The sequence below is a fragment of the Haemaphysalis longicornis genome, unplaced genomic scaffold, assembly GCF_048455015.1.
Source record: "Haemaphysalis longicornis isolate Haplotype H1 unplaced genomic scaffold, Haemaphysalis longicornis Haplotype H1 scaffold_1, whole genome shotgun sequence".
NCBI classification, from domain to species: Eukaryota; Metazoa; Arthropoda; class Arachnida; order Ixodida; family Ixodidae; genus Haemaphysalis; species Haemaphysalis longicornis.
This window is the reverse complement of record NW_027526203.1, coordinates 424,934,857-424,947,482: the sequence shown is the minus strand read 5'-3', so window position 1 is coordinate 424,947,482 and position 12,626 is coordinate 424,934,857. Positions and strand designations below refer to the sequence as shown.

At 49.0% G+C, this 12,626-nt stretch overlaps 1 pseudogene; it reads left to right on the top strand.

The window, feature by feature from the left end:
- Positions 1-3,574: 3,574 nt before the first annotated feature.
- LOC144161874 (uncharacterized) lies at positions 3,575-5,235 on the top strand (annotated as a pseudogene).
- Positions 5,236-12,626: the final 7,391 nt, after the last annotated feature.

Sequence of the window (12,626 nt, the reverse complement as noted above, 5' to 3'; positions counted from 1 at the left end):
ATACGAGGCCCGCCACCAGGTAAGCGTACCTTACCTTGATTCGACCGACCACCCGACCCGATCAGGCCTAACGTCGAGAGCCGGTGGGTATTTGAGTGCAACATAAATTAAAACCCGTCAAAAAAGGACTTCTGCTTGTGCTTGAAGATTGCTGAAGTGGAGAGGGAGCGTTCCACAAATATTTAAATCATGTCAGTTTATTTTGAACCGGCTTTATTCATTATGCACTTTTCTTCTAGCACGCGTTACGTTCGAGCGTGAGGCCTTGGAAAACGAGTGCCGCGGTGTTTTAGTACTGTGACTACGTGAGACGACTACGACCGGATACGCCGACAGCCCGAGCCCCTAAGGGGCTTCGCCCCTAAAACTGTTTTGTCCGTATGTCCGTTCTCGCAAACTTCGAGCAAATAATTGGGATATTAAAGATGGCACGTGAAGCCATGGCGACTACTCAGCCACTTTTAGGTGATTTTTCTTTGACGTCACAGAATCTTGTTTGTGCGACTGCCGGCCGTCAACCTAAGCTACCGCCTAGAAACATGACTGGGCGATTGTAGTGAGGCCTGTATAGTTCCATTTGATCGTATCACTTGAACGGTCACGAGCACGTAACACACTCATCAATGTTTTTTAGTGTTAACCCATCACTCCTGTTCGTATTACGTCAGTGTAGCGCAAAATGTGAATTTTTTTTCATATTTCTTGCGTTTTTTTTTCTGATTAAGTAGAATCTTTCGGGGCTGGAACAGGGCCGAATGAGTTACCGAAGGCTAGTTCTTAAAAACCGAGTAATGATGTTTTTTGTCGTCATGGATTCTCCAAAAGATTTGGTCCATTTTGCATTTACAGCCATCCACATTGAACCGGCGTATACTTAGCCCGGACCTATATGAAAACGACAGTTCGCATGTAAGCAGTGCCGGGAAGCATTTAAGGCAAGTTCCGACGTGGCCGCTGAGTTAACGACTCTGGTGCGTTCCAACGATGCTCCTGGCTTCGCGCACAGCACGCGGAAGTGAGCCGTAATAGAGCCGTGGTTCTCGGGCCTATATTTAAGACCAGCACAAAGGCAGCGGCTGCGTGAGCGCGGTTACGGCATGCGCGCGTGTGGCGGCCTGTGGCGTGTTTGGCTCCCGCACGGCGGCCTACCTTGCGCGTCTTTTCGCCGAGGGCCGCGCGCGCACAAAAGTTGTTTGTGGACGTGTGCGCCGGGGTCCAGATATGTCGCGACATGACAGCCGGCGTCATGATTTTTCATGCGCCTTTTGTACACGGGCCAGCACCACGTGGTCGTCCGGCATGGTCGTCTCCGGGCAATAAAGAACATGTATTGACAATGGGGGCGGACGTCCGTACACCGCCGACATCCATCCGCCCCGGGCGCGTCACGCGAGGCCCGAATACGCGCCGGCCGTGGCGCGTGCGTGAGTAGCCCGGCAGCCCGCCTCGCGTGCTGCACCCGAACTGTCGCCTTAAATGGTGGGCGTCGATCCACTGTTGGCTCGCCCCATCGACCGGCCGCGATTCTTGCTCGCTACGGCGGCGGGGGACACTTCGATTCCGCCAGGCTTCGGCTGCAGCCTCAAACAGGGGAGGCAGAACAATGCCGCTGATGACTTGATGCGTTCCAATAAACGTGCATGCACTCGACCGCCAGCGATTCCCCTAGTTGATCCGACTAAGTTATAAAAGAAAAAAGAGAAAACAGGGACGAGGAACAGTTGCCCACAATAATCAACAGAAGGGTAGGTTTCTGTGTAACCATTGTTTAATGGTGCACGGTACATGCGACCTTTGGTGAAGAAGCATTTTTTTTTCATGGGTGAGGGATTAATATATGGTTCTAGAAAATAAGCTGCCGCAACCATCGACTCGTGCACGAGCAGCACGGTCGAGGAAACGACGCCATTAACGCGATATGCCTACGCAATGCTGAAAGTCTTGTGTGATTAGCATCGTCCAGCCGAGGAACGAAAGCGAGAAGAATGAAGGAAGAGGCAACTTAGTAAGGAAAATAATTGGCACTGAAAGGGAGGGCCGCGGACAAATATAGCATTTAAATAAAATGCTAAAATAAACCTAAAGCCACCATCATGGCCTCGGCAACCGACTGCAGTACTTGGGCAACGTTATGGAGTTTCTACTTCATGAATGAAGTCTAACTCACCATTGATATGGCCTTTTTCTTTAGCTGGGGAGGAGGGTTAACCCGCCGAAGCTGCAACGGGGCCATGAGATGGGCCGAGGTGGAGGGCCCCCGGACTGAGGGCTCCGGATTGACCCCCCGGGGTTCTTTAACGTGCGCTGAAATCTCTACACACAGGTGTTTTCGCTTTTCACCTCCATGTGACAAGCAGCCATCACGGCCCGAATTGAACCCGCGTACTTGTGCTCAGCAGAATAACACTGGCCTCTGAGCCACCACGACGGTTGTTAAGTTCCAGGGTGTCTACCAACCGGGAAAACCGGGAATTGTCAGGGAATTTGGGCACATCTGGAAAAGTCATGGAATTGTCAGTCTACCAACCGGGAAAACCGGGAATTGTCAGGGAATTTGGGCACATCTGGAAAAGTCATGGAATTGTCAGGGAATTCTTCAAAAATGTCGCTAAGTCATGGAAACTGAGGGACATTTGGCTACCTCTATCTCCCAACTGACACCCGCTTTCAACTGCTGGCACGTCCCTACGTGCGAGCTACATAGTCTACAAACGCCGGTATGGCGACGTAGGGCCCCGAAAGGTTGTCTCCACCCTGCAGCACACGCACCATACCGTGGGGTGACGTCTGCAGATGCTCGGAGGCTGCTGCGAGCACAGAGTTTATTATATATAATAGAGGAAAATCTGGCACTGTAATAGTGTCGCAGATTTCCCTAGACACTGTTAGAGTGTCTAGGCTAGCGGTGCTTCAGCGATCGTGGCGTCGTGCAGCGCGGAGAAGCGTTCAACCGTTATTTAGCATGGCTCGCCAACAAGCTGAAAAGGTCCCCGTGGCTGCAAAAACCTAAATATTGTTCTAAAAGTTATTTGAAGTAATTGTATCGACGAAACAGTAAAGCTACTACTTTGTCAGGAATTTTTAAAAGCTTCGCGAAACTTGAACGAAAAAAAATCGTTGCCACTGTTGCCTTGGTCGTCAGGGGACACAGAAGGCACGTTGCAAGACAGGCCATGCAAGAGAGGAATGCTTCCAGCTGAAAATTATAACATCATGGTTGCGACCATGGCCTTTGCGATCAGCTGCCTGCGTCCTGCACGCCGTAGCAACGATGCCCAGCAGCTGATTGCGGAGGCCATGTTGCGAGCATAAACCGCATAAGCTGTATGGGTGTGATAGCTCCCAGTAGCGCGGGTGGCGCGGGTCGGAGAACCGCCGTTTCCAAGTTTTGGCCGCAGGAGGCGCTCGCTGCCGCACCAAAACGAGTATTGTACAGGCACGAGCCGGTCTTGGAAATTGCTGCAGGCGTTTGCGGCTCCTCCATGCCTCTATGCGTCCATGTTGCCGTCGGGACCATTGTAGCGGTTGTTGTCTTTTCTTTCTTCGTATGAGTTCTTTCGTCGAGTGACGTGCTATGCCACATGTGAAAAAGTGCCTATTTAACCCGGATTGGGTTAACACCGAAGTTTACGAGTACGCGTCATGGATTAGAGCAGTGCCGAACGACGCAGGTAGGGCTCATTGCGCAGCATGCCAGAAGACTTTCTCGCTCAGCAACACGGGGAACACTGCGGTTACGAGTCACGCTGCGAGCAAGAAACACCAAGCCGCTGTGAGCTCAACGCAACGTGCTTCCCAGACAAACCTCCGTGCTTTTTTTAGTATCGGATCCCACTTGCCGTGTTCCGCTACTGGTGATGGTGATTGTGCCACGGTAGTGCCAAGCCGGAACACCGAAAGTGTACCTGTCTAGCCCGTTGTTGCGCCTGACGGAAAGGCTTCTTTGAGTGGTTTTCTTGTGAAAAAAGGTGTCACAAAGGCAGAAATTTTTTTGGTGTCTGAATACCATAGCGACGCATAGATCATTTCGTTCAGCAGCAACGTCAGCAGACCTTTTTCCGATCATGTTTCCTACGGGCGATATCGCAAAGAAGTTGCAACTTGGAAAGGACAAAGTCGGCTACACGATTTGTTACGGTATTGCCCCGTACTTCCGAAGCAGGCTGCTGACAAAGATATGTGGTGTGCCACACGTGGTCGTGGCTTTTGACGAGTCTCTGAACAAAATCGCTCAGAAAGAGCAAATGGACGTTTTGATCAGGTTTTGGGACCCTGAAGACGACTTCGTGAAAACACGCTACCTGATGTCGTGTTTTTTGGGCCATACTCACGCAGAAGATTTAGCTGTTTCACTAAGAATATTGAGCAGGCCAAGATGCTACAAATTTCTATGGAAGGCCCCAACGTCAACTTGATGCTGTTGAGATCCTTGAAGGAGGAGTTTGCTGCATCTGGTGGGAGTAAAAAAATGCTTGACATAGGAAGCTGTGGATTGCACGTTGTGAACGGTGCATTTAAACCAGGCCACAATGTGACAAACTGGCACATTGTAGTGTTTCTTCGAAGCATCTACAACCTGTTCAAGAATGTTCCCGCATGTCGAGCCGATTACGTCAGCCTCACTGGAAGCACACTTTTTCTACTTAAGTTCTGCTCAGTGCGTTGGCTGCAGAATAGCAAGGTAATTGCTAGGGCTCTTCAAGTTCTGCCTAACTTGGTCACATTTGTTGACCACTCAGTAAAGGAAAAGAAAGCACCAACCTGCAGCAGTTATGTCGCTGTCAAGAAGGCTGTGGCTGACGAGATGCTGCCAGTGAAGCTGGCCTTTATGCTTTCAATTTTGGAAGAACTCGAACCGTTTTTGGCTCAGTTCCAGCCAGAAAAGCCAATGCTTCCTTTTCTTGCACCAGCACTGGATTGCCTGTTGCGCTCCCTGCTGAGTCGAATAGTATTGAAAGAGAAGCTGAACGCTGCTGACACGTCCTCGAAACTATTGAACTATTGAACCTTGACAACTTCGACAACGTGATTTCCGTAGCTGCCTTCGACATTGGACTTGCTGCAGAAAGTGAGCTTAGGAAGTTGCCTAAAGTATCGCACGTGGCGGTGGTGAATTTCAAGAGAGAGTGTATTTTGTTTGTTAAGGCGTGTTCAAAAAAGATAATTGAAAGGTCACCTTTAAAGTACAAGCTACGGTTTGTGCTACATCAGCTGGAGCTGGCCAGAAGCAGCTGAACATTGCACTGGAAGTGCTTATAGAGCACGGGTGGCTCTCAGGGCTACAAGCGGAGAGGGCGAGTCGCTCATACGTCCAGGTGTGCTCGACCAGCACTGCACAGGCTCTCATGCAAAACTTTAATCGCACAAGGCAGAGCCTGGAAACGCTATAGGTTGAACTCTGAGCACGAGCTCACATAGAACTACTTCTGTTCGTTAAGATTGTGCTTTGCCTTTCGCATGGCAATTCTTCTGTGGAGCGCGGATTTTCAGTGAACAAGAAATGCCTTGTGGAAAACATGAAGGAAGGGTCGCTTGTAGTGCAGAGGTTAGTCTATGAGGAAGTGTCCGCAGCAGGAGGTGTTGCAAAAGTTGATGTCTCAGACAAGATGATTGACATGGTCTGTTCTGCTAACATAAGATGGAAAGAAGAATTATAGCGCTTTCCATTGGGCGAACAGGAGCACTTCTAACTGCACCCAAAGTGCTCTCGCGAGTTCTGGCGTCTTCCAGTGGTGGGGCAGGAGCAGGGGCGTTGTGTTTCATTGGTCGATGAGGAGCACTTTTTTGGCGCCGAGAGCAGCCGAGAGCAGTTCTCGGTGCTCCGTCGCCAGCGGCGGAGTAACAGGGAACGCCGCGGAAGTCACACGACCTCTTTTGCGTCACTTCTGGTTTTATCCCCGGGTGGCGGAGGAAAAATGGCGGAATCCAGCAGCCGCGGTAGTCGCTCAGTGCGTACGGCAGCAGCTAAGCGCGGCCGTCTGGAAAAGTAATTGCTGCTACTTTTAGGTGATGAAAGCACCGCAGATTCAAGCGCAAGCTTATCATCGGACAGCAGCAGCAGCGACGACGACGACAATTTGACATTGCACGAGTTTATGTTCGAGCCACTGTTCACCCCGCCGGAGCAGCGACCGAAGGTAGAGTCGTATCTGGAAAAGACGGTGGACGCTGTTATCGTTCGCAGCTAATTTTTGGGAGACACGATGGTGACCCCTTTATCATGAACATGAACATCCGCTCAGCTTCTTCATTCGTCGCCATGCGGAAGGCAGACACAAAACCACCGGCACGTATCTGGCAAAACTGGCGAGGAATAACTGCGTGCGGACATCGCGAGCGCGGGAAACGTTTGGTCACATGACTCTTGACATCTCGCCCTCCCCCTCTTTTCACTGCTCCCGGAGCAGCGAGAATGTTTCATTCGCGGAACGAAAGCACACGTCCCCGTTACTCCCGTGTGCTGCTCTGGCTGCTCGCTCCACGTGCTCCTGTTCGCCCAATGGAATTCGCCATTAGAAAGGAAGAAGCAGGAGCGGTTGCAGTTGTCGGATGTTGAAAGAAACGAGAAAAGAACTGCTCTTGTGAAGGAACTCCAACTGAAGAAGCAAAAGATCATGCAAGATGCTGAACATCGGGCTTCAATGCTGGAACAAGAAATTGAATTGCTGAAAAAGTGAAAGGTGCTCAGAAGCCGTTTGTAAATGCACAAAACTTGTGTCCTTTTAATGTTGCATACTATAAAATAATCCTTTCAATGGATTGTTATAAAGGAGTTTCTTTTGCAGTTGTGCAAGTGCCCTGTCTTTTTTTACCGCTAGATGTTTCACTTTCTGTGCACAGTGTCTGCTAAAGAGGCCTGTCAGTCAGGGAATATGCTTAGAATAGTCAGGGAAAATCTGGAAAAGTCAGGGAAAATCTGGAAAAGTCAGGGAATTTCGAGAAATCAAATTGGTAGACACCATGTTAACAGGACCCCAACTTTACTTCGCGAGGTATAGGTTCAGGTTCATTTTAATTACTACTGAAATAACTGGGCTTCATTTCATTGTTTGCAGCAAATAACAATGATAGTAGTGTTATTATATAGTACCTACGAAATGTTTGTTCTGGCCGCCCAGAAACCCACCACTCACGCATATCGTGCAGTTAAATCTTACCAGAACGAACGTTAAGCTACATATGATTGAATCAGTTCTCTCGTACCTTTCTTGATTAATCAATGAAACATTAAACACGTCCTTCGAAAGGTATGCTGAACTTTTGCAGGTAGGTTCCGGGTGAAAAAGAAAACGCTAGAAAAACGTGGAAGACGGAGCAAACAGTGAAGACGGAGAAGAGAGCAAAGGCGCAAATACAATTCCTGGCGATGGCAGGAAAACGAATCTTCCGTTGCTGCACAACATCTGCGTTCTAACTTTACTAGCCCCTAATGGGTCACAGGTAGTAAAACTCAGCGTTTCGAGTTCTCTTCTTTCAGCGCGCATACGCGAATTCGACGCGATACCATCTCCAGCGCGCAGGCTGCACTGAAGGGGGCGTTATCTGTATAAAAAGCCAAGGCTGACATGCGGCCCTTGAGGGCAATAAAGCCGGAGCTCTCCTTCTTCCCTTTTCTGGATGCGAGTATCGGTATTACTATTCACGGAACCTGTCTACGAAGTTTTTTATCTGGGATCACACACCATCATAAAGAAAAACAGAATCAGAGAGCATTTCACACTAGTGCTGTCACGCTAAGTGTTTTCGGTCCTCCGTAAGATTTTTATCGCCCCCCCCCCCCCTCCCTGTCTCTGTCTCTGCGCTCTTTTTCTTTCCAGCATACAGCACCGGTTGGTTGTATAAATATATGCATGACGCCTGGTGTGCGGTAATGGAGGGAAGTAAGTGCCTCTGCCAAGACGGCCATACTTTCCTTTGCTTTGCTCGACCCTGCAATTTCGGACCACATTTATCGCTTCCCATGTTGGCAGAGACCGTGAGCATGCGTCTAAAGCAAACAAACATTCTGCTCATTAGCATGAAAGCGACATTATAGAGTTTTGCCAAACTGGCGCACTTCTTGCTCGCTCTTCCCAGGCCAATAGCGTATAACTTTGGGCGAAGAGAAGCGAAGGCGCAAGATACTGAATGGCGGCTTCTGACGTCACTCACTCCGCTACTCGCCACCACACGGGTATACCGCGGCGTCGGAAGCTTCCGTTGATCAATATCCATTTTTACTTTGAAATGCATAACATTCATGAGGCCAGCCTCTAAGAATTTCGATCTCCACGCTGGGGTTCTAAACACGCCTACATGCACACAACACGCACGCACGGACGCACGAGCGCGTGCGTGCGTCTTAAGGACGAGTACTTAAATTACCTGCCCACCACATTATCCACCCTACTCATATAGTTGTGTGACGTGAAACTACGAGCGTAACTGGGTGTGATAGTGGCGGCCAAGAAATTCGTCTCATCGTGAATGCACATGTTCGCGTTTTAAGTGTAATTAAAAATACCGCCTCCGTGGCTGAGAATCAAACTCACCACCTTGTTTGCAACAGCCCAACGCCTTAAATGGGCCATATATACAAAATAGAAGCTTGTTTTATTCGAAGGAAAAGGTGTTTTATAGTGCTCACAGCGCCTGTCCGGCAGCAAACGATGCTTTATGCTTTATTCCTGAGAAATTGCACAATTTAAGCCAAAATTTCAATTCTCCCGCTGAATCGTGTGTTTCGTGACGCCAACGATGACGTATCCAGGAAAGGTATTTGAAACAAATGTTAAGTGTTTTGATTATCGCTGCGGCGGACGACGCAACGTCTTTCGCGGCTTCGTTTACCGTCCGTTCTCTAGATTGCGCCACAATACCGCTCTGGCCCGCTGTCCGCACTCGCTTTGTTTTTGACCGGATTTGCACCTGGCTTATCTTTGTTACGATTGATAATAATTGTTTCGTGAAGCATTGGGTATGCTCGACAAACAGGGTCACGTAAGACAATGGGCCAGTGTCATGTGAGACAACCCCAAAGCGCCGGACTGCTGTGTAGCTGTAACAGGCATTGCTCATGCAGTACGGACTGGTGCTTCTATGTTTATGTGAGAGTTGGTAACTTCCATTGTTTACCCCACCATTACCACTGCTATAAAAAGAATATGCATTAAATTTAGCGCGAATAGCTCGTTCCGCAAACTTATAAGCCCTGCCTAACTTGTGTTTGCTTCTGCCAGCCTCAGCCAATCGCACAGCTGTCCATAACACGTCATAGGTTCTCGCGCAGGAGATTTTCTTTTTTCCTAATTATGTAGCTCATTTGAGTGAAGTTTGCGTTAAAAAGGGTGTCAGTGTTATTCTAACGAGGCTATCATTCGAAAGAACAAAATTTGCATTTTGTATTCGTAACCCCTTTAAAGGGACACTGAAGTAAATTTGTCAAGCTCCCGTTTTTGCTTGCACTGCGTAGACTGGCTCAAATTGGCACACTTTTCATCGTTTATCCGGTTGATAAATCGGTAATTATTGTACAAAGCGCGAAAGAAGAAAAACTACCATGCGCGGTTTGCGGCCGCCGCACCAACTAAGGCTGTGACGTTGGGAGGAGGGGGCACCGCGATTAGACGATGCCCAAGGTTAGCAATCAAGCAAGTTTCGGTTTCGGTTCTGTAAAACACAACCGATGGCGTTGTTGGAAGGGCATTCTCAATATCTCAGTAATCATCGTACCCCGCTTGTGCCATGTTGTCGGCTGTAAAATGCATAAGATAAGCCTCCCAGGACGGCTTGGAATCGTAGCATTCACTAGCCGAGGCCTCCGCAGTGCATGAACGCCCTCCGCGTCCCCGCAGACGCTCAAATGCCATGCGCTTTTCCCCCATATTTGGAGCTTGCCTCACTCATGCCTGTATCGTAAAAAGACCCACATAAGACTTCTAGAAGACATTATAAAGAATGCACGGGCAGGATAACCCTCCACAAGCAAAGCGATTATTTCCCGATACAAAAGGGAGTACGACAGGGAGATAGCATCTCGCCAAAGCTATTCACAGCATATCTGGAGGGGGTGTTTAGTATGCTTGACTGGGAAAACATGGGATTAAGGATAAACGGGGAATATTTGAGCCATTTGACGTTAGCGGACGACATAGTCTTGCTGAGCGAGACTGCAGAACACATGCGAACAATGCTTGACTAACTACAATAAGAAAGCACGGCCGTGGAGCTGAAATTAAATATGAATAAATCCAAAGTAATGAGGAGTAAGCACGCCACAAACGTCCCCTTTCAGCTTAGGAAACCAAACGCTAGAGGAAGTAAAATAATATGACTACCTCGAACAGATAGTTAGTGCTGACCCCAACCACGAGAGAGAAATTCGGCGCAGAATAGGTATGGGTTGGGGAGCACTCGGCAAGCACTCCCAATTAATGCAAAGTAAGCTGCCTCTGTCCCTCAAAAGAAAAATCTACAACCAGTGCATACTGCCGGTCATGACATATGAAGCTGACACTTGGCGTCTTACTAAACAGCTAGAAAGCAAACTTAGGTCGGCTCGACGGGCCATGGAACGAATAACGTTAGAAGTAACAGTCAGGGACAGGAACCGAGCAACCTGAATCCCAGAACAAACTAGAGTAGAAAATATCAAAGTTCAAATAAAGAAAAAGAAGTGGACTTGGGCTGGCCACGTAGTGAGACGAACCGACACCCGATGAACAATTACGGTAACCGAGTGGATACCAAGAGACGGGACTAGAAGAAGGGGAAGGCCACTAACTCGATGGAGGGATGAAATAGGGGAATTCGCGGGTAAACTGTGGACTTGAACGGCGCAAGAGAGGCCTTCGTCCTGCAGTTGACCTGGGGGATGATGATGATGATGATGATACCGATGATGATGATGATGGTGGTGGTGACGACGACGACGACGACGGTGGTGATGGTGATGATGATGACGATGATGATGACAATTCAAGTTTGCTCATGTAGGCGTCCTTAATATTTCCGCCCATGCGTAAAATGCGACCACAGCGACTGAAGTGAAACCATGAAACAAAACTCTGTTTACAGGTATATGGAAGCACGACGGGAAATTCTCGCCGTAAATGGAGGATGGGCTGGGTACACAGCTTGTCCATGCTTCTTTTCCCTCCAGTCTCGTGCAGAGTGCCTCGCCTACGAGCGTCTCGCTCGCCGACCACAGATTTGTCCCGTTTCGAGGCATTGTGGCTCGGATTGCCGCCCGAGGATTAACGTCTCATTTGAGGCCATGGGTCCGCGACGTTGACAAATTTTCACGGCCGTCAAGCCGTGCGCAGCTTCGCGTCAGCCACCTCACGTGCGCCGGCTGCATCGACGACCGCTCTCCCACCCGTGCTGCCTGGAAAAGCGAACTGCGTACAAAAGTGACGGGATTAACATAAAAAGAGAGCGAGGCTGGGACGGCCCGTGACAAGTTTCCAGCGCGACGCGCACGCGAGAGGCCCGTTTGAAAAAGTCGGGACGGCTGTTTGCGCTGCCGAGGAGTCCCCCCTGAGCGCTTCGCTCGCAATCTGGGCACGCACCCGTCCATCTGGTGCCGAGCCAGACACGATGACACGAGAACAACGGGATGGGAGCCCGAGCAACCGAGCTCGGGCGCACACAGTGCCGATGTTCCAGCGCAGCCCTTCTTGTGCACGGCCTCACGTACGTGTCGTGCGCAGCCGTGCCCGTGCAGGACGGCCGGTGATCAACGCGACGAAACGGCCCAGACACCGTTCAGAGGCTCTTGTGTCAGCTTCGGATCGGCTGATGCGCACTTCGTCGCTGGACCACTAGTCCCTGTACGTGGCGCGAATGCAACGACAGCTTTGAATGTCGTGTTCCACGCCAAGTTCAACGGCGGACGCGTTTCTTTATTTTCTTTTACAGAGCTTAGAGGAGTGATGTATGCACGCCGAAAAGAGCGCTAGAGAAATAGTTCCAAATTTCACTATCTATAACATTCCCCGCTAAGCTGACACATATTTACCGATGGGTTTTATTCACTGCTACGCACTTTGTTTCATGCGTAGTTCGGATACGGGATTTGATGCATTTCTTAAAAGAACGAGTTTGGTGGCGCCAAATGGGTGCTATAGTGACACTATTCCTTTTAGCGCATTTTGATATACAAAACGAACCAAAATACATTTGAAGAGAAATCGGAGCGAACATCTTTGCGTGCAGGACATGACTTTTTCTCTATAAATGTCAAAAATGATTTGAAACTCAGTGCTGACGACATGACAGAAAATAAAACAATTGTCAGACATAACCTTTGTTGCTTTGTTAATCCTCCTTTGTTGTTTCCCTGAACAACAACAAACATAACAATCAATCAACAAGAACAATAAAATAAACAAACAAATAAATAAATAAATATTAAAAAATCATGCCTATAAATAGGTTGAAAAGAAATACCTTGTTCGAGCCCCCCCCCCCCCGCTTCCCGTCCCGGTCCCCAAAACAGACTGGGCCGTATACCCGATTGGGGATCCATCATTACACTTACACAACATTCCCTGAAATTTCCTCCAAGCAACACGACTGCAGTATCCGCAGAGCGAACCAGATTTTTACAATGCGCCACACTCATTAGTGATAAAACCATTCTTTCA